Genomic DNA, 22184 nt, shown 5'->3' with positions numbered 1-22184 from the left:
CCTGGGAGTTCTGCATATGAAGACAATGAGCGGTTGATTATTCTATATATAAAGAGCAGAGGAAGGAGGAAGATAGAGATAACACTGATGAGCGAGGGAGGGAGGTTGTCGAAAGAGTGAGATAACCATGAAGGAATCGATAGGTTACAACCACATTTAACAAAAAAAGGTCGCACCTTACAAAGAAAAATAGGCATAAAGGTATTGACAATTGACACATTGATCTTACATGTCACATCATCTTACATAACAAAATAATGATGATTATAACTAGAACTAGGATTATGACATCTTTACACGTGAAATCATATTTCTTATTTTCAAAGTTAGCCAATTTTAGCTCGGCTTGGATGACTTGACTGTTGTATGCCGCAACAGCTTCATGTTTGGACTTGTATCCTTTGTAACATGCTCCTTTGAATCCATTAACTTGTGCGTGGCATTCTTCCCAACTGGAGAACACTCCACTTTACCGACCACGATGAACAACATACCATGTCATAGCAGTCCTGATCTGTTACCAACTCGGTCTGTTAACAATGCAACCATGACACATTATCATCTAGTTCTACTTCAGTAAGCATAATGGTGTTTCAGCACAGCTCATAGTTCACCCAATACCAAGTTCCAAACTGACAGCGGTCGGTGAGGCACCCAATACCAAGGAGGGCGGGGGATTTACCTTTGCTCTATCGGTCGGTGAGGCGGGTGGCCGCAGATGACAGCGGCACAAGCGGGACAGCGGTGTAGGGGACATAGATGGCGGTGTAGGGGACGGGGGCATGGGGGACGGCGGTGTAGGGGACGGAGACGGCGGCCTCAGCTCCGAGACAGGGATGCGGGGCTCTGGGGACGGGGATGGTGGGGCTCTGGGGACGGCGAAGTCGGGGAGGATGCGGCGGGGACGGCGGTGTCGGTGAGGATGCGGCGGGGATGGCGGTGTTGGGGAGGAGGCGGCGGTGTCGAGGAGGTGGTGGTGTCACCGAGGGCACAGGCAGGGCTCGCTTTTTCTAAGTGTCAGAGGGTGGGTGTCGAGCAATATAATATAGGGGAGGGCTTTCACTGCCGACTCAATTCGAGCACTGGCAGTGAAAGGGTACCTTCACTTCCGACTCAATATAACGACCGACAGTGAAAGGGTACTTTCTCTACTGGCTCAATTTGAGCGCTGGCAGTGAAAGGGTACCTTCACTGCCGGCTCAATATGATGACCGGTAGTGAAAGGGCACTTTTACTACCGGCCCAATAACTTCACCAGTAGTGAAAGTTGTTTCGCTGCCGGCCTAATATGTCCACCGGCAGTGAAACCCCTTTCGCTGCTGGTGGCTTGGGGTGCAAAAAAATTTTCAAAGTTTCGCGCGCGTGCGAAGAGACTCGAACCCAAGACCTACATAAGTTAGACCGAACAAACCGTTGCACTACTCAAGTGATTTCAATTTAATTCGTACTATCTATACTTATTAACATTCTGTTGACCCAAAATCCTAATAAATATTTATTTAAATTTGAACTTGCTATATACCAAAATTATGTTTTGTATATACCTAAATTTCCTAGTTCAATTTTCTAATACAATAAATAAATAAATATATATGTTCATAACTATAGGTAATTCAATATAAATTGAAAATAAATATGCCCATAACTATAGGTAATTCATTAAAAATTGAAAATAAATATGCTCATAACTATAGGTAATTCATTAAAAATAAAAAATAGTAATACATAACAATAGTGCTAGCTTGTGCTATTGCTAATTCATTATTAAAAATCAAAAATCAATGTTGTCGGAGGGTTAACTCCTATCGCAGGGATCCTGAGGGACCCCTTTTTGAGATTCGGCCGGGGGGGGGGGTGATTCTGAATATGTTTGCTGGAGAAATAAATGGATATGAATGCAATGGCAGGTGGTGTGGAATGATCTAATGCAGAACGCAGTAAATGCATTGGAGGGATTTTTAGATAGGTTCGGGCTGCACTGAGCGTAATACCCTACTCCTGTGTGGTGCTATAAATGCCCTGAGAATGTCTGTCGGAATGTGCTGGTTACAAGAATATCTGTCTATCCTAGAGCCTCGGGCTCCTTGTTCTTGGGCTTCTATGCTTGTACGAAGATGTTCTTCGATCTCTGAGCAAGTGCCTGAGAGTTCGAGCATCCTCTGCTCTGGGTTCTTCTGTTAGCGTCAACTTGTCTGGGATTGTTTTTGCTTGTCTTTGTCCATGCCTGCCGGCTGCCTTAAATACCCGCCGGCGGTAGCATGCCCCGCAAGGGAGGGCACGAGTTCCAAGGCGACATAAATGGAAAGGGCGTCATCATGGCCTCTGCACGAAGTGATGGGAGGTTGAAAACGTGCCCCCCGCCCGATCTTCGGTCGTCATAATGGCGCTGGCAACGGGCGCCGTGGAGAGGGCCCACCGGGCAACCGCAGAGCGGCCCGGCGTGCCTGTTTTTTCTTGTACGCCTGCCACAGCAGGGCGGCAGACGGGGCGCCTCGGGCCTTGCGAAGCTATCCCGAGGCGACCCGGATGATGCGGGACCCGTGCATTAAATGTCCCCACACCCTTCTGCCAAAATATGGCAGGGACTGACACCGAGCGTGGCGGGAGCTGTTGGAGGTGACAGGCCACGCGTACTCTTAAATGCGGCATCGGGCCTTTCACAGGCTGACACCTCATCGCTGGACCTCTGTGGGGGCCACCGACGAAGGACCTCTTGGGCCGTCGGGGAACCGAGTGCTCGGGGGTCACTGTTCACCTCTCCGAGCACTCTCTCCCGGGAACGCCCTTTCTTGGTCCTCGGGGAACTGAGTGCTCGGGGGGCACTGTTCACGGCCCCGAGCACTCTCTCTCGGAATTGACTGTTCGGGTCCTCGGGGAACCTAGTGCTCGGGGGCCGCTGCTCGCAGTCCCGAGCACTCTCTCCCGGAACTACCTTCCTTGGGTCCTCGGGTGCCCGGGTGGCCACTGTTCGCAGCCCGGAGCACACCCTTCCCGGTACTTGGTTCTTCTGGTCGTCGGGGGACTTGGGTGCTCGGGGGTCACTGTTCACTTCCCCGAGCACTCTCTTCCCGGTCACTTAGTCTTCGCAGATCATCGGGGAACCCAGGTACTCGGGGACCACTGTTTGTGGCCCCGAGCGCCCTCTCCCGGGACTTAGTCTTTTCGCACCTCGCGGAGATGAACCCCGCGGGAAGGTGCCACGTGGCGGATTGCTGGCCTGGCCTCGGGATTCGGGGACCCCTGGTTCCTGATTCACTGACAAATGTGCTCAATAATAAAGACATCTTCCACCATAAATTAGAAACTGAAGGTTCCATAACAAAAGTGAGGTATATTAATTGCATCTAAAACAAATTCATACATAGTAATTAATACAATTTAGCTACTTTGTCTTAATGATTCACCCTTCATTATGATCACGGCGTACATAGGGAGGTTCGTCAGTGTCTTTCATGGGACCTAGGTCGATGTCCTCTCCGAAAGGAGGTAGCGCATCAAATTGATTGTAGTCTTCCTCGTCAACAACATTCTCCACTCCGACAATTCTTCTTTTTCCTTGAAGAACCACGTGGTGCTCCTCCTTGTTAGTCGGATCTGGATCCTTTACATAGAAGACTTGCATAGCATAGTTCGCATGGTTCTTCAATGTATCCAACGAGTTTTTGGTCCACTGTAGTTATACCATACTTGTCGATCTTCACACCCCCTGGTAGTCTGATCCATTGGCACCGGAAAAGAGGAACCTTTAACACTCTATAGTCAAGCTCTCAGATCTCCTCTACGAATCCGTAGTAGGTCTCCTTATTTCTATTGCAGTCCTAGGCATCTATACAGACACCGCTATTTTTCTTGGTGCTCTTATTATCCTGAGCTCTCATATAAAATGTATAGCCATTTATGTTATATCCTTGGAATGTGAGGATTGTAGTTGATGGTCCGTGAGCCAACACAGTCAACTGAGCACACTCTATCTGCTTATACATCACCTGTCTATGTAACCAGCGCCAAAATGATCTCTGTGCTCTCACGCGATCCAAACATCGGACTTCTCTGGGTTTATGGTGCGTAGCATCTTTTGGTGTTCTTCGACATATGGCTCCACTACAAATAATTATTGCAGAACTATGAAATGTGCTTGCATGAATGAAATGGGGTCGTTAGTGCGGAGTTTGCACCTATCATCCCTTTCCCCTGTAGCCTCCCCTCATAGCGAGATACAAGCCTCATGTAGTCGATGCAGGAATCAATGACCTCCTCAGTTCCCCAGCCCTTGGTCATGCAGCCTTCCGGCTGATTTTGGTTATGAAGATATTTCTTCAGAACTCTCATGAACCTCTCAAAAGGGTACATCGGATACAGAAACATGAGGCCAAGAATCTGTATTTCTTTCACATTGTGAACAATGAGATGCACCATGATATCAAAAAACGATGGAGGGAATAGCACCTCAAGCTAGGATAGAGTCTTGACCACGTCTTCTTGCAGCTTATCTAGCTTGGTCAGATCGATGGCCTTCTGTGATATCACGTGGAAGAACGAACACAGCTTTACGATTGGGTTTCAAACCTTCAATGGCAGAATACCTCTAATTTCAATTGGAAGCATATGTGTCATCATCACATGGCAATCATGAGACTTCATGCCAGTTAATTTCAAATCTTTCATGTTTACTAGTCTCTTTATGTTGGCGGAGTAACCCGCAGGAACTTTGATTCCATGCAAGCACTTGCACATTACAATTTTCTCCGCCTTGCTCATACTGTAGCTAGCAGGACCAAGATATTTGTCACCTTCTTTCATATCTTCGGGATGTAGGTCATGTCTGAGTTTCAAACATTTCAGGTCCTTTTGTGCTTGGAGTGTATCCTTTGTTTTGCTAGGTATGTCTAGTAACGTACCAATCAAGCTATCACACACATTCTTCTCAATGTGCATGACATCGATTGCATGTCGAACCACCAAATCCGGCCAATAAGCTAAGTCATAAAAAATAGATTTCTTTTTAAACATAGGAGCTCTAAGATTAGATTTCAGAACCAGTGTACTCCCGCATGCCTTTCCAAGGATAACCCTAAGTCCCTTTACCATGTCATATACCTGTCTCCCAGTGCGATGCTTAGGAGGTGATCGAGTCTCAACTTTCCCATCAAAAGCTCTCCTGCTGCTGTGGTACGGGAGATTCTTGAGAAGAGATTTACGATGACCTAGGTACACCATTTTTCGGCTATTCTTCAGCCACAAGCTCCTTGTTTCATCCAAACAATGAACTCATGCACAGTAACCTTTGACAGTCTGGCCCGATAGGTTGCCAAAGGCAGGCCAATCCTGGATTATTACGAACAACATTGCGTGTAGAGTGAAGTTCTCTCATTTGTATGCAACCCATACCTGCACTCCATTGTTTCACAGTATTACAAGATCTTCCATTAATGGTTTCAGGTATACATCGATATCGTTACCAGGTTGCCTCAGCCCTGATATCAGCACCGGCATCATAATGTACTTCCACTTGGCGTGCCACCGCAACAGTTCGGTATGCCTTTTGTTCGCGAATAAACGCTCCAACCGGGGGACTATAGGAAAATACCACATCACCTTGATGGGAGGCCTTTTATTATTTCATTCACCATCGATATCATCATGGTCACGCTTGTACCGTGATGCACCACAGATGAGACACGCTTCCAAGTCTGCATGCTCTCTGCGATACAACATGCAATCGTTTGGACATGCATGTATTTTCTGCACTTCCAACCCCAATGGGCACACAACCTGCTTGGCCTAGTATGTGTTTTCTGGTAGCACATTTCCCTTTGGAAGAAATTTTTGCAAGAATAGTAACAACTCTGTGAAGCTTGTATCAGACCACCCGTTGCTTTCCTTCAATTGTAGCAGTGAAAGCACGGTACGCAACTTTGTGTGCTCTCTCTCGCAGCTCGGGAACAACAGTGTTTTAGAATCCTCTACCATACGCTGGAACTTTTGAAACTCTCTTTCATTGGTGAAGTTCCCCTCCCCATCGCACAACATTTGCTCCAGATCGTCGGCATCGGTGTCGGCCAACATCTCCTCTAGATCATCATCAACTAACATATCTCCAGCAGGGGGCATATCGGTGTATTTGTCAGTCGGCATATCGGTGCACAAGTCTTCGTCTTCTCTGCCAATGTATTGCCCTTCCTGTACGATCTCAGCTTCACCGTGCTCGGTCCTACGAGTATAGCCATGCATAAAGCCCCTTGGCATCAAGTGGGAATGTATCTACTGGGTGGTGAAAAACTATTTCTTGTTCTCGCAATCATCGAATGGATAGCACATGTATTGAGACTGTGTATGTGACTTGTGCACCGTGGCTTGTACCAGGAAACAATCCATGCTGTTCTTGTACATCCATCTTCTATTCATCTACAATTATATTATTATTGTAAATCTAAATTCATACCATCTAGAAAATTTTGCGATCACCAACAAATAAATTACCTCGTCATCTCCTACCGGCAATTAGTCCGGGTTGGAGGAGCCGCCTTTTGTTTGCTTTCACGTACGCTTCTGATGAGTATTTGTTGGTGCCATCCCTAGAATTTTTCTTTATTAGTAAACACTTTTGTAGCAGTAATTAAGTAAAAATAAAAAATGCTCATACATAAAGTTTATATATTGGAGCTTGCTAATTAAATAAAATATAAAATATATAATTGGATCTTGCTACATACCTAAATATCATGGAGAAATTTTCTAATTCATTAAAAATCAAAATAAATACTCTCACACCTAAAGTTTTCATATAGGAGCATGCTAATTAATTAAAATATAAACATATAATTGGAGCTTGCAACATACCTAAATATAATGGCTAATTTTTCTAATTCATTATAAATCAAAAATAAATATGCTCATACCTAAAGTTTCGATATAGGAGCTTGCTAAATTAATTAAAAAATAAATATGCTCAAACCTATAGCTAATGTAAATCAATAATAAAGACACTTTCCACCATAAGCTACTAATTGAAGCTTCCGTATAATAAATGAGATATAATTGCATCTACATTGTCTTAAAACATCATGGCCATAGGTGCATCTCTATCTTTTCAAAATCTAGAGCAATTTAGCAAATAAAATTCAATTAGAAATGGATTGGAGATGAAGTTACATACCTTGGAACACCTAGGGCATGAGGATTCCTCAAAATTTTGAAGCCACTAAGAATTTGGTGACCAAAAATGGCCACCACCGAGCAAACAGAGCTCCTCTCTGTTGTGTTCTCAGGCTTGGGGAAGGAGAGGGTGACTTTTATTTAGTCGAGACATCACTGCCGGCTCATATAACAAGCTGGCAGTGATGCCCTGCTATCACTGCCGGTCGGTGGATTAAACCGGCAGTGAAGATGGAGCAGGGCATCACTGCCGGCTCAAGACAACAGCTGGCAGTGATACCCTTATCACTGCCGGTTCGTAAGCCATGATGATTATATTTTTCCTTCGTGGATTATGAACCGGCAGTTATTCCCCATCACTGCAGACCCATTAGGAACCGGCAGTGATGGGATGGTATATATAGGGGTTTATATAGTAGTGTGGGTTGGATGCCGTGGATCAATGTTGCGGTGGAAGATGTAAGTGGAGAGATCAGAGAATTGCGCCAACAAGTCACTCAAGTTTCCAAGAATTTGGATGTCTTTGTGAAGCTGGCGGACCTGCCTCCGCTGATCGGGAATTCATCGGGGCTGCCACTACCCACCCTGCATGTGCATCCGTAAGTGGGTGGAGGGAAGCTGGAATGCGACCCTTCACCGAGCAAGAAGGATCACGCACCCGGCCATGAAATCCACTGTGGTGATCTCTGGAACCGGGGGATGGCATCCAGGGAGAAATTCTTCCCAGTGCTGCCTTCGGACAAGGGTAAGTCATGTTGCCCTGAGGTTTTAAACAACTGCAGGGTTAACCGAGTCCTTATCGATAGTGAAAGTTCCATAGAGTGATTCCAAGGGGGATGAGTCCTTTTGTTCTTGGGGTGGCTATCACACAGTGCTGCCTCCACGCATGGATCTTACTCGTTTCAATGGGGAGAACCCGTGGGCTTGGCAGATCAAGTGCGAGTCGTATTTTAGAATTTTTGTTATGTGGAAAGAGCATTTGGTGAGTTTAGCTACCTTGCATCCGAGTGGGAGTGCTGCGATGCTGCTTCAAGCCAATTCATTTATGCAGCATGTGGAGTGGGTTAAGTTTGCCTAGATGGTGTGCGAAAAGTTTGGCAAAGGGGAGTTTCAGAATCTGTTGAGGCGATTCTCACACTATAGGCAAACTAGTAGCGTCACTCAGTACTCATAGAAGTTTAGTGTTCTAATGCACGACCTAATGGCCCATCATCAATCTTAGGAGCCTCAATTTTTTGTTACTCTTGATGGGTTGAGAGACGATATTAGAGTTGTCATTTTACATCAACCTTCTAGTTTGGATGCTATTGTCGCTCTTGCTTGTTTGCAGGAGGTCATGGATCACTCTCGATCTCGAGAGGGTTGCCGATTTGATCCTAATGCACCACGGGTCTCAGTGTGTTCCGGGTTGCCACTTCCTCTGCCACTGGGCAAACCTCAATCGCTGACAGTGTCCTAGACTGAAGCCGGTAAGGTTACTGATGGAGGCCATGTTGTACATGCTGAAGACCGCCTCACTGCTTTGCATAATCACTGACAGTACGAAGGCATGTGTATGAAGTGCAGGGAATGGTGGTTGAAGGATCATCTGTGTGCCCAAACTATCTAATTGCATGTGGTCAAGGAAATGCTGGAGTTCTGGGGTAGGCAAGCGAATCTGAAGCCAATGTCGGATGAGGAACAGTCGCAGATGGGCACAGAAGAGTTGCTGTCGATATCCCTAGCGGCTATCAGCAGAAACGAGGGCCCAAAAACTATATGCCTCCAAGGATTTATTCAGAAAAAGAGGTACTTCTGCTCATCGATTCCAAAAGCTCTCATAGCTTTGCCAGCGACAAATTTGCAGACCACTTGCCAGGGCTTAGACACAGTATTACACCACTGATGGTTAGAATTGCCGATGGGGAGCTTTTGTGCTATGATCAGTAGATTGCCAATTGTGAGGTACAAGGCATCTCATTTTGCACCACTTTGAAGGCTTTGGCATTGAGAGGTTATGATGTAATTGTTGGTACGGTTTGGCTCGAGCGACATAGTCCTATGACTATGCACTGGAGGGACAAATGGCTGTCATTTGAGCACGGTGGCAAATGGGTGACTCTAAAGGGCAATCAGGCAGGCCAGAGACATTGCAGTATGATCTAGGCAGTGGAGTTGAATTGTCTAGCTTGGAGAGATGCGATTTCCAAGATCATACACTTGTGTGCGACAGAACAGGATCTCAAGGTGGAATCAGTGCCGCCTCAAATAGTTGCTCTACTTCTAGAATTGGAGGATTTTTTTGCTGTTACCAAGGGTCTACTTCCAAGGCTACAGTGTGGTCACCATATCCCATTGGTGCCCGGTGCTAAACCTTTTAATTTACAGCCTTACCGATACAGCCCGTCACAGAAGGATGAAATCAAAAGACATGTGTTTGAAATGCTTAAGCAAGGAGTGATACAAGAGAGCAGTAGCCCTCTTGCATCGCCGGTGCTTCTTGTACAAAAGAAAGACAATTCCTGGATGTTTTACGTGGATTACCGAAAATTGAATGCAATTACGATTAAGAATAGGTATCCTTTGCCCATCATCGATGAACTCTTAGACGAGTTAGCTGGTGCCTGTCTATTCTCAAGCTTGGATATGTGGGCGGGGTACCACCAAATCCGCATGAACCCAGCTGATGAGGCGAAATGGTGTTTAAAACTCATCATGGCCACTACGAGTTCAAAGTGATGGCTTTACAGGCTGACTGGAGTGCCGGCCACATTCCAAGGCATCATGAACAAGATACTGCCACCATTGCTTCAGAGGGGTTCCTGGGCCTAGCTGGTTTCTACCGCAAGTTCATACGTGGCTTCAGAGTGATCAGTTGTCCATTGATAGCTCTGCTTAAAAAGGCTTTAGTGTTTCACTAGGCATCTAAAGATAAGGAAGCCTTTTAGCGATTAAAGGAAGTGTTGGTGTCCGTGCATGTGCTTGCATTGCTAGACTTCTCCAAGCAGTTATGGATCAAGACCGATACGTCTGACAAAGGGTTCGACACCGTTCTTATGCAAGATAGGCACCCGATTGCATTCATGAGCAAGGCCTTTGGTCCATGCAATCACGGTCTGAGCACTTATGAGAAGGAAAGGCTAGCCATCCTCATGGAAGTGGAACACTGGTGGCAATACTTGGTGCAAGGCGAGTTCATGATCTGTACAGATCAACGAAGCAATGTTCACCTGGATGACCAAAGGCTTGCCACCCCATGGCAACAAAAGGGTATGACCAAACTACTAGGGCTTTAATTTCATTTGGTGTACAAACGAGGACCAGAGCATAGGGCCGCTGATGCATTGTCACACCCGGTTTTAAGACCAAAACCAAATGTGAACCATATGTATGCCAGGATTAGTTTACACATACATATAATGACGCCATTAGTGGATAACAGACACAATGTTCATTATTACAACGTTATTTAATGCAAAATGACCACACGGGTCTAAAGAAAATTATACAGTAGCGGAAAAGAAACATAACGCAGCTCCACACCATAGGCAGTCGACCGAAAGCTCCACAAACCGTAGATCCATGCCACAGGCAGTCAACCAGAAACTCCACAAACCGAGAATTCTGCACCATCTTCAAGATATTTTTCAAAAGCTTCACCTTGTGAAAAGCAAGCGTGAGTATTTCCAATACTCAGCAAGTGGGGGAAAAGTATGAATTGGTGGTTTGAACCAAGATTTTCTATTCTCTAGGGCTTTATTTCCATAAAAGCCAGTTTTAGCCCTTAACTATAGAAAAGCAGTTTTATTTTAAAAAGGAAAGAGATGCAAAAAAGATATCTTTTAACCTCCGAGAATTCAACCATTTCTTAGCCATTGAAAACATCCACCCGACTAATCATGTGAGGGTCCATACCGCTCATAACTGTGAGCACGGCTGAATATTCAATTTGACACTCTGCAGAGTTTGTACATTTTACACATGAGTTGTGATCAGCTCTTTTGCCGGTACCCATCAGTACCTTACAAACTTCCAAGGTGTGCACCAAGAGATCACTATGAGGCTTTTCCAAATTGTCTCCCAGTATGTACTTGCCCACTGAGGTTTCACCACTGTACATAAGTGGAGTAACCTCCACCCCAGAAGTCCCCTCTTGTGCCAGGTAGAATCGAGAAGTACCCCTTCCTTCTCTACACATCCAAATAGGGGGAAACGGGTGAGGGGGCCTTAATGGCACTTAAGGGCTCAAATCCTATCGTTGATGGGAGAGGAGAGGGTGCGAAGGAGACGAAAACAGCTGGCGGCAATTGATGCATGGGCGCTGCTAGATGAAGAAGAAAGGAGTCGGGGCGGGCGCTCGGCTTGGCTGGAGCGTGGCTCGGCTCAGCACGGCTTGAGCTGGGCCCACTAGTCAGCAAGGGCGGGGGCGACTAGGGAAGGGCAAGCCGGCTCGGCCAGGTGGCCAACCTAGTGCACACGGGAGGAGGCCAGGCAAAGGAACCGGTCGGGCTGAGGCCTAAGCGGGAGAGGGAGGGGAAACCAGGCTTGAGAAAGGAAGGGAAGGAGGGTTTGGGCTGGATTTTGAATGGATTTTGGACCGAGTTGAAGATTCTTTTGTTTCTCTTTTTTCTTTCAAATTTTATTTCTAATTCAAATCTAAATCGAATTCAAATGAGTTTTTTAAACATTTTTCACTCAAAAATTCCAAAGAGAGAGAAAAGGGGCCTACTGCAACTACAGAGCTAGCATGAATGCAATAGATCAAAATATAACATAAGTTATTTATTTTTTACTTCTGAAAATATCATTTTAACCCTAAGCTAGGTGATGCTATCGCTAATTTGTGGACAAAATTTTAATAATTCACAAAACTGAAAATTAGGGTGTTACAAACCTACCCCCTTAGGATGAATCTCACCCTCGAGATTTGGGTTGATCCTCGAACAGCTGCGGAAACTCTACCTTCAGATCATCTTCTCGCTCCTAGGTTGCCTCATCTTCTGAGTGGTGACTCCACTGAACTTTGCACATTCTAAAATCCTTTCTTCTCATTGTTCGCTCTACAATGTCCAAAATTCTGATACGATATTCTGCATATGTTAGATCTTCTTTTGGGTCCACTTCTTCTAGAGATAATTGTTCCTTTGGCACTCTTAAACATTTCTTTAATTGAGATATATGGAAAACGTCATGCACATCGACCAATATAGATGGTAGTTCCAATTGATATGCTACCTCTCCCCATCTAGCAACTATCTTGAATCGTCCAATATACCTGGGTGCTAACTTCCCTTTAACCTTAACCTGCGGAGACCTCTAACAGGCGAAACTTTCAAATACACCATATTGCCAACTTCAAAGGTTAAGTCTCTTCATCGATTATCCGCATAACTCTTCTGTGGAGACTGTGCAATCTTCATTTTTTCTCGTATGGCCTGCACCTGCTCTTCTGCTCTTCTAAGAACTTCTGGTCCAAACACTTGGATTTCTCTAGTCTCATTCCAGTATAGTGGAGTTCTGCACTTTCTTCCATATAGAGCTTCAAATGGAGACATTTTAAGGCTGGCTTGGTAGATTTTATTGTAGGAAAACTCTACGTATGGTAAGATTTTATCCTAACTCTGATTGTACTTCAATGTACAGGCTCTCAACATTTCTTCTAATACCTAATTAGTCATCTGTATCTGTCCATCGGTTTGAGGGTGATATGCAGAACTAAAATTCAGCTTAGTGTCCAAGGACTCATTCAACTTCTGCCAAAAGCGAGAGGTAAATTGGGTACCTCAGTCTGACACGATCTTTTTGGGTACACCATGTAAGCACACAATTCTTGACATATATAGCTCAATAAGTTTTGCACTTGAATATGTTGTCTTAACTAGGATAAAATGCGCAACTTTTGTTAGGCGATCCACCACTACCCAGATGGAATCATAACCTGCTTGGGTACGGGGTAACCCAACGATGAAATCCATACTGATTTCTTCCCACTTCCACTTGGGAACCTTTAAGGGTTGCAATAATCCTACTGGCCTTTGATATTTTGCCTTTACTCTCTGGCAGGTGTCACACAAAGCTACATATTTTGCGATATCTCTCTTCATACCATACCACCAATAATATTCTTTCAGATCCTGATACATCTTAGTACTACCGGGGTAAATAGAATATGTAGAATCATGAGCTTCTTGCAAAATCAACTCCTTCAGGCCTTTCTGGTCTGGCACACAAATTCTTTTTCCAAACCACACTATTCCTTGACTATCCTCTGAGAATCCAGGGGCTTTATTTATTTTAATAATTTCTTTGATTTCTTTTATTTTCTCATCTTCCCATTGTCCTTTTCGGATATCTTATTTCAATGTTGACTTCATTTCTATTGCTGTTGCATCCATATCAGCAACAAAACCCAAATTTAATGTTTCAAATTCCTTACATAATTCTGACCGGCTTCCTTGCTACATAACCATGTTGCAATAACCCTTCCTGCTCAGGGCATCTGCTACTACATTTGCTTTACTAGGGTGGTAATGTATTCCCACATCGTAATCCTTGATCAGTTCCAGCCATCTACGTTGTCGAAGATTAAGATCCAGTTGTGTGAAAATATATTTTAGACTTTTATGATCCATATATATTTCACACCGGTTGTCGACGAGGTAGTGCCTCCAAATTTTTAGAGCATGAATCACTGCAGCTAACTCTAAATCATGGGTCAGGTAATTTTCCTCATGTTTCCTCAACTACCTGGACGCATATGCTACCACATGACATTCTTGCATAAGTACACATCCCAATCCTTGTCAAGATGTGTCACAATACACTGAAAATGGCTTTTGGGTATTTGGCATAATTAGAACTAGTGCTGAGGTTAACCTTTTCTTCAACTCATTGAAACTAGCTTCTCGAGCAACTGTCCATTTAAATTCTGCTCCTTTCTCTAGCAGTTCTATCATTGGTTTTGCTATCTTGGAGAAACCTTCTATAAATCGACGGTAATATCCTGCTAGACCCAAGAAACTACGGATTTGAAATGTTCTGCAGGGGTTTCTAGTTTAGGACATCCTTCACTTTGGATGGGTCCATAGATACACCTCCTGTTGAAATAATATGACCTAGGAAGGGTACTTCCTTCAACCAGAACTCACACTTGCTCAACTTGGCATAAAGCTGGTTCTCTTTGAGTTTCTGCAATACCATCCTTAGATGTTCCTCGTGCTCTTCCTCGTTTTGGAGAAAACAAGGATATCATCGATAAATACCACGACAAATTTGTCCAGAAACTCCATGAAGACCTTATTCATCAGATACATGAAGTAGGCTGGGGAATTTGTTAAACCGAAAGACATTACTGTGTACTCATACAAACCATATCGGGTCACAAACATGGTCTTTGGAATATCTTAAGTGCAAATATTCAACTGGTGATATCTGGACCGAAGGTCAATCTTGGAAAACACACATGCTCCCTTCAACTAGTCAAATAGATCTTCATTGCGGGGCAATGGATATTTGTTCTTGATGGTTACTTCATTAAGGGCTCAATAGTCTATGCACATCCTTTGTGTTCCATCCTTCTTTGGTACAAACATGACCAGGGCTCCCCAGGGCGAAGAACTGGGAAGGATAAACACTTTGTCTAATAGCTCCTGGATTTGCTCCTTGAGCTCAGCCAGCTGATTGGCATCCATTCTATAGGGCCTCTTATATATAGGAGCAGTTCCAGGTACTAACTCAATAACGAACTCAATTGCACGGTCTGGCGGCATACCTGGAAGATCATCGGGAAAGACGTCCATGATCTCGTTCACCACATTAATCTCTTCTATAGGAATACCCTTCATTTGATTGAGTGAGCATCCTCTGCTGAGGGAGTAATTGCAATGAACTCTACTTGCATACCTTCACTATTGGTCATTTGAACTGCTCTTCTGGTTCAATCTATAATACCCTTGTATTTTGCTAGCTAGTCCACTGGATTCCAGAAATATAAGGTTGGCTAAGAAGTCTACCCCCCCCCCCCTTATATTAAGGCTTAGCTTTGAGCATATATACTTTGCCTTCATCTCTCATCCAAGAGAGCTAATTATCATTTGCTGATTCATAAGTACAATTGGTAGATTATACTTTGCAACATATCGTGTGGTGATGAAAGAATATGATGTTTAAAACTGATGCTAGGTTTGAGTTGACAAAGAACATACCAAGCACCACATCCTACGCTTCTTGGGCTTCTTCTGCAGTGACATGGTTTACTCACCCACGTGCATAATTTTGTTGAGCACGATTGTTTGGAGCCGGTGCTTGATTTCCATTACGGCCTGGAGCTTGATACTGACCTGGCCTTGAAGCATTCCTATTGCCATTCTGCTTTGGGGTGTTGTTGAGTTGCTTCTTCAGGCATTTATTGGCATAGTGCCCTTCTTCACCACAAACAAAACACACTCTTCCGGTGGATGGTGCTTGATAGCCATTTTTCTGCTGGTGTGCCGATGGTGGTGCTTGACGAGGGGCTTGAAAGCTTGGGTGCAAGACTTGCATTTGAGGCTTATTCTGATTCTGATTTTGTTGACGGAACATCGGTCCTTGTTGAGGTGGGTTATAGCAAGATGAGAGTGATTGCTTGAGCCTTGGCCTTGAGAAGACATCTTCCTCTTATGATCCATCTTGTAGTGTTTGTGTTCCACTACCAATGCTTTGTCCACCATAGCCTGGAAGCTAGCAAAGTCTTGAGGAAGCAATGCATACTGAATCCCATCATTTAGTCCTTCCAATAAATGCTCCTACTTCTTCTCATCTGTATCCACGTCTTCTGGGCATACCTTGACAATTGAGTGAATTTGGCTACATATTCACTCACAGACATTGCTCCTTGCTTAAGCTCATGGAATTTCACCCAAAAGTTACAGAGAGAGATAAAGGGGCCTACTGCAACTACAGAGTCAGCATGAATGCAATAGATCAAAATATAACGTAAGTTATTTATTTATTTTTACTTATGAAAATATCATTTTAACCCTAAGCTAATGGTGATGCTATCGCTAATTTGTGGGAAAATTTCTAATAATTCACAAAGCTGAAAATTAGGGTGTTACACGCATTGTCCTGCTGTCCTATGTCGCAGGAAACAGAGGTGTGCACAATTTTGTCAGTGGTGTTGGTGTGGCTAGATGAAATTGCCAAGGGATATCAAGATGATCCGGTGACCCAGAAGTTGCTGACACAATCGTACCCAACCCGTCAGTGCTAAAGGACTTTGATACGCCCTGATATGGGGTTGGGTGACCCGATCTTTTGATGAGAAACATTCAGCGGGTTGGTGGAGATGACTTTGATGATCCAGCTACACTCGTACGATGATGGAGCACCTTGGCAATCGCTAAACCAACTCCTGAAGGTTAGTGACCTTGTCATAGGCACGATCAACCTGAAACAAAGTTCTTATCCCTACAAGAAACTGAACAACAAGCAAGAGTAATTGAAGGCAATATAAAATTGCAAATCTAGATGAAGAACGATGTATTGATAAAGGTGGAGTTCTACAAAGTTGTCAACTAGGTGGTTGCAAGACACACATAGAGACAATGTTGTTTGGCACTAGGCAAAAACAATTCTTCATCAAAACTCAACTAATTATGGCTGCACTTGGTTTCTATTTATGGGCATGCAAGCCCCCTAGACGCTACCTAACAAACTAAGGAAACAAAATTGGATTCTAACTCTATCTATTACAATGTCAACTCATTTTGAGGTTTCGAGTCAGTCATGAGGAATATGTTGATGGGGTTGGATCCGTTGGAAAGATCATGACGTGATCTTTCCAACATGTGGCTAAACACTTTCATTGGACTCCGTATGGCAAAGATATCTTACTTTTGTTGCATGTCTGTTTGTTGAATCCGACTAGAATTTTAAGTCCGAGTAGAAACTACCTTGGAACCTGACTAGCTTGTTCGGAACTTAGGATTCTGAGTAGGATCTAGACTTGAGTCTGACATGCTCCCGAGAAACTACAACATGCTTCGATAAGCTCCCGACAAGCTCAGAGAATCCTTGACAAGGGTTCGACTTGACCTGTCTTCTCTCATATTTCAAAGGATCATTTATTATGGTTATATCAACAACAGTGATGTCCTCATCATCTCACCTTCTTGAATTGAAGTTGTCCTCGATGGTAGCTCATCTTCAATTAGTTGTATTGTTGAGCACAACCTCAATTCAGAAATATTCACGTATCGTTCCATGTCCTCCAATTGTGCTAGTCTTTCAAATCAAAGTATAAGGGGTGCAAATGGTGCTTATCCTGACACCCTAACATGATGCAAGTCGTCCTGACACCCCCGACAGAGCAGCACCGGGCTGTAATTGGCAACCAGCTCACCCCTCAAGGGGCAAGTACCAAAATAGTTACCACGGTAGATATTTATCTTCTATGTAGGGTAAAAGGTAGTTATCCAGGATAAGGTCCAGTAATTCGGCCAGGTCCTAGATATTTATACATCATGATAACTTGTACACTAAGCTACGTACTGCCTTATAAATAGGGGGTCGTGGTTAGCTGAAAGAGGAGGTCGAAAAAGGACATGCTCAACACATCACAGAGGAGTACAATCATAAGTTTTCCTGTGACACTCCTCCTAGTCCAGTCCATATTTTTAATATCAATACATTTGTTGTGTTCCTTCCTCTTAAACTTCATCCCCAAGCTTGAGTCTCCTCCTTAGAAGAAACTCTTGCCATACTTACTGGTGCAAGATGATCTCTTGAACCAACAGTGCGCCGACTGTGGGTATTTCAAACAAAGAAGTGCAAAGAGAGGTAGAAATCCACAAGAAAAAACACCAACGCACTAGCTGCCATATCCATCGTTATAACCATGCAACCATATGCATGACTGTCTCGGTGCACATCACGTATATCCTACAGCCCCACTGCCATATGGGACGGTACGAAAACTCCAGAAGAGGCAAAGACCTCGCTGCACCAGAAGAGATCGCGACCAAGGTTGAAGCCAAGCAGGACACTGTCAATGACATGGGAACCAGGGGTCCCCAAGTCTCGAGGCCAGGACAACAGAATGCCACGTGGTGCCATCCCTTGGGGACCATCCCCCCGAGGGCCGAGAAAAGACAGTTCCGGGAGTTCCCCGAGGACCCGAGAAGAGGCAGTTTCGGGAGGGGTGCTCAGGGCCATGAACAGTTGGCCCCTGAGCACCCGGAGTTCCCCGAGGACCCGAGAAGAGGCAGTTCCAGGAGGGGTGCTCGGGGCCATGAACAGTTGGCCCTCGAGAACCCAAATTTCCCCGAGGACCCAAGAAGAGGCAGTTCTGGGAGGGGTGCTCGGGGCCATGAACAGTTGGCCCCCGAGTACCGAGAGTTCCCCGAGGACCTGAGAAGCCCCTTGCTGGTGGACCCCACAAGGGCTTCACGGTGAGGTGTCAATCGGTGGGAGGCCCGATACTGCATTTAAGAGGGAGTGTGGCTTGTCACTTCCAACCACCCCCCACGCCTGTCATACTGAGTACGTCAGTCCCTGCCATCGCCTAGCAGGAGATGTGGGGACATTTAATGCGACAGGTCCCATCGCATGTCACCCTGCGGGGCCCATAAAGGAAACGGCTTGAAGATATCGTCACTGGGCTCGAGGCGTATCGCCTGCCACCCTACCGTGTCAGATCTGCTTTGACCAAACGGGCATGCAGGATCATCACCGATAATAGCACCCAGTTCGCAAGTGCCCTGTTCGGGGAATACTACGAGGACCTCAGGATCAAGCTCTGCTTTGCCTCTGTTGCTCATCCCCGTAGCAATGGGCAAGTCGAGCGTGCAAATGCTGAGATATTGAAAGGGCTCAAAACCCAGACCTACGATGTGCTAGCAAAGCATGGGAAAGGGTGGATCGATGAGCTCCCCGCTGTGTTATGGGCCAACCGGACCACGCCAAGCCAGGCCACTAGGGAGACGCCTTTCTTCCTCATCTACAGTGCTGAGGCGGTCCTCCCCTCTGAGCTCACGCTCGGCTCACCTCAGGTGAATGCCTACTTAGAAGGTGAATAGGAACAATGAAGACGCGACAACATCGAGCACTTGGAGGTGCGTCGGCCACGAGCCGCCATCCAAGCCGCTAGAAATCAGCAGAGCCTAAGGTGCTACCATCAGCGCCATGTCTGTGCCTGGTCACTCGAGGTTGGGAATCTAGTTCTCTGACGCACCCAGACGTGCGAAGGAAAGAATGAACTCTCCCCCATGCGGGAAGGCCCCTTCATCGTGACCGGTGCCCCGCGGTAAGGCTCGTTTTGGCTGGCCACAAAGGACGGGCAGCCTCTCCGAAACGCGTGGAACATCGAACATCTACGCAAGTTTTATCCATAGGTGGGCATGTTTGTGCTCGGGCCAACCAGGACAGGGGCCTTCCCCCTGCCCAAATTGGCTGGCGGCTGCCACCAACCATGTAAGTAAGCACTTGATACTTATTTTCATCACTTCTATACAAATCATCAATATACGCTCATATTTCTCTTATTCTGAGTCTTTCCTCTGGAATCCATATGTATAATTTGCTTGGTGAGATGCTCGATTTGTGCGAGAAAAACACGCTCTCTCATTTTTCCCGCTGATAAAAATTGATCCCAGTCGGTATGTGCGCAGGTAGTGATTGCTGACTTAAGTCTATCATGGTAGGCTGTGGTGCCTGGCTGCATGGCAGTACCCCGAGAACTACCGAGCCTCTGGGGTTCTCGGGTAATCCTACCACTCAAACATGAGTGTTCGGGACCGCCTAGACTCCAGGGGCGGGCTGTTAGTGCTCGGCCTGGTCAGTCCTACCCCGAGCACCACCAAACCATTGGACCTCTTGGTCATGCCTCTGTCTGTACACTTCGCCAGTCCGGGCATCCGAGAGGTCTCGGGTCAAAAACAAGAGCAGTCTATAATGGGTACCACACTGACAGAGCGCATAGTGCAAAGGATCTTTGCCTATTTTTAAGTTTACAAATAAATGCTCAAGAACCAAGTAGCTCAACCACAAGGGCCTCAGTGCTCAGGGCGCTGCTCGAGCCTTCGGGGTCCTTGGGTAATTCTACCGCTCAGACATGTGTGGTCGGGACCGCCTAGCCCCTGGTTCCATTACCTGGTTTGCAGTGCTCGGGTGCTAAAATAATGTCCTGGGGCTCAAGCGCTCTGCACAAGGGAACCCACATTCCCGGGCGCCCCGAGCTTAGAACACCTACTCCTTCCTGGCCTGGCCGGTCGGAAGGTTGACACCTGCTCAGTGAGTTACTAAAGTCATATGAATTTTCTTTCATACATACGTAATAAACTATTGTCCCCGAGTTTTCCTCGGGGACCTCGTATGCTAATCTGTTCGGCGAGGTAGCCTCCTCGCGAGCAAAACCCCGCCCTCGTGTTCGCTTTTCCGGAACAACAAAGACAAACAGTAGTCAGAGTATCGCACAGGCGGCGATGGCTGACCTAGCTCGCTCACAGTGACAGTAATGCCTGGCTGGCTTGGCAGTACCCCAAGCACTACCGATCCTCTAGGGCTCTTGGGTAATCCTACCGCTTGAACATGAGTGGTTGGGACCGCCTAGACCCCAGTGGCGAGCTGTCGGTGCTCGGCCTGGTCAGTCCTACCCTGGACACTACCAAACTGTGGGGACTCTTGGTTGCATTTCCACCTGCGGGCATCTCCGGTCTATTTGTTTGAGAGGTCACAGGGCTAAAAGTGTTCACTGGTTGCGGCGTGTACTGTGCTAGGTGGACTTGTTTCCCGAGCAAAGAAGTTTGTGTCTGTGTCTCTTTGACTCAGCAGCCGCACGCTCGTGAGGGCTCAGGGGCTCGATGCTCTGTTTGTCCCGCTACTCGAACATGAGTGGCTAGGGCAACCTATCTTCTCAGGGGTAAGCTGCTGCGCTCGGCTTGGCCATTCCCTCTCGGTACATCAAGGAAGAGCAAACAACATCAAGAACAAGCACAGAACAGAGTTCGATTCCAAGGATGGCTTCAGTTACACTGAAGGGAACCATTCAGGAGGGAATCACTCCCATATTTAAAACATTCAAAAAACAAAAACCCTAACTTTTTACAGGCTAAGGAGGAGGACACGTGTCGCTACTGCTGTCACTGCTCGGGCCCAACTCCCGCACAAAAAATTCCACCACCTCGGTGGCGACGTCGCGGACGGCCGCCCGGGTGGCGGCTTCCTCTGCCTCAACCACACCCTGCCGAGCTGGCTCCAGTGGGAAGGTGGGGTCTCGACTGCGGTAGCAGGTGAGAATGTGCTCGGCCACACCTTGGGCTAGCGCACGCCCCTCCCGGGTCGCCAGCTCCTGGACGGCGGCAGGAAGGGCCTCGAGGTGCCAGGCGATCTCTGCAAACCCGAGGGTGACGTGGCCTATCGTTTCCATTTCCAGCGACTGGCATCCCACAAACACACGCCCAATCCCAGCTGCCTCCACGGTGTCCCGCGCCCACCGAAGGATATCCCGCATCATCAGCTTCACGTTTGTTCACTCTGCTAGGACGGCGTCAAGCTCCTCCTCGGTGTTCTTCGGCCGAGCCTCGAGACTGCTGCTGTCGGCGCGCTGGTAGGGATGTCCTTCGCGGCCAGTCCCTCCTGGCATTGGGCAGCCACCTTGATCCGGTACTGCTCCAGTTGCTCGGCCTGCGCCTTGATGACCTGCTCTCGGACAACTAGGTCGGCCTCCTGGTTGGCGACATGCTTCTCCCTGGTAGCAAGTGCTGACGACGCCAAGTCGGCATCCGCCTCACGCCGTTGCAATCTGTTCATCCCGGGCGTCAAGAGCTGACGATGCCAAGTCAGCATCCGTCTCACGTAGCGCAACCTGCTCTTCCCGACGGAGGATGTTGGCGCGGCCGCGCTCAAGATTGTCGTTCTGGTGGTAGAGGTCCACCTATGTAGACCGCACGGCTTCCTCCCTCTTGCTGGCCGCCTCCTCTCATGAAGCAACCTGCCGCTCGTGCCAAGCAAGTTGGTCCTCGCAAGCGGCCAGCCTCCTCCAATTGGTCGGCTTTCTCCTGTGTGGCGACGGC

The 22184-nt window shown here is 46.5% G+C and overlaps 1 pseudogene; it reads right to left on the bottom strand.

The window, feature by feature from the left end:
• LOC133896840 (GDSL esterase/lipase At4g26790-like) overlaps positions 1-21622 on the bottom strand; it is a 39320-nt pseudogene extending 17698 nt beyond the window's left edge.
• Between the last annotated feature and the right edge of the window lie 562 nt (positions 21623-22184).

This window comes from Phragmites australis, chromosome 17 (genome assembly GCF_958298935.1).
Source record: "Phragmites australis chromosome 17, lpPhrAust1.1, whole genome shotgun sequence".
In the NCBI taxonomy this organism is placed as follows: domain Eukaryota; kingdom Viridiplantae; phylum Streptophyta; class Magnoliopsida; order Poales; family Poaceae; genus Phragmites; species Phragmites australis.
The sequence above is the reverse complement of the archived record's forward strand: the minus strand, read 5'-3'. Positions and strand labels throughout refer to the sequence as shown.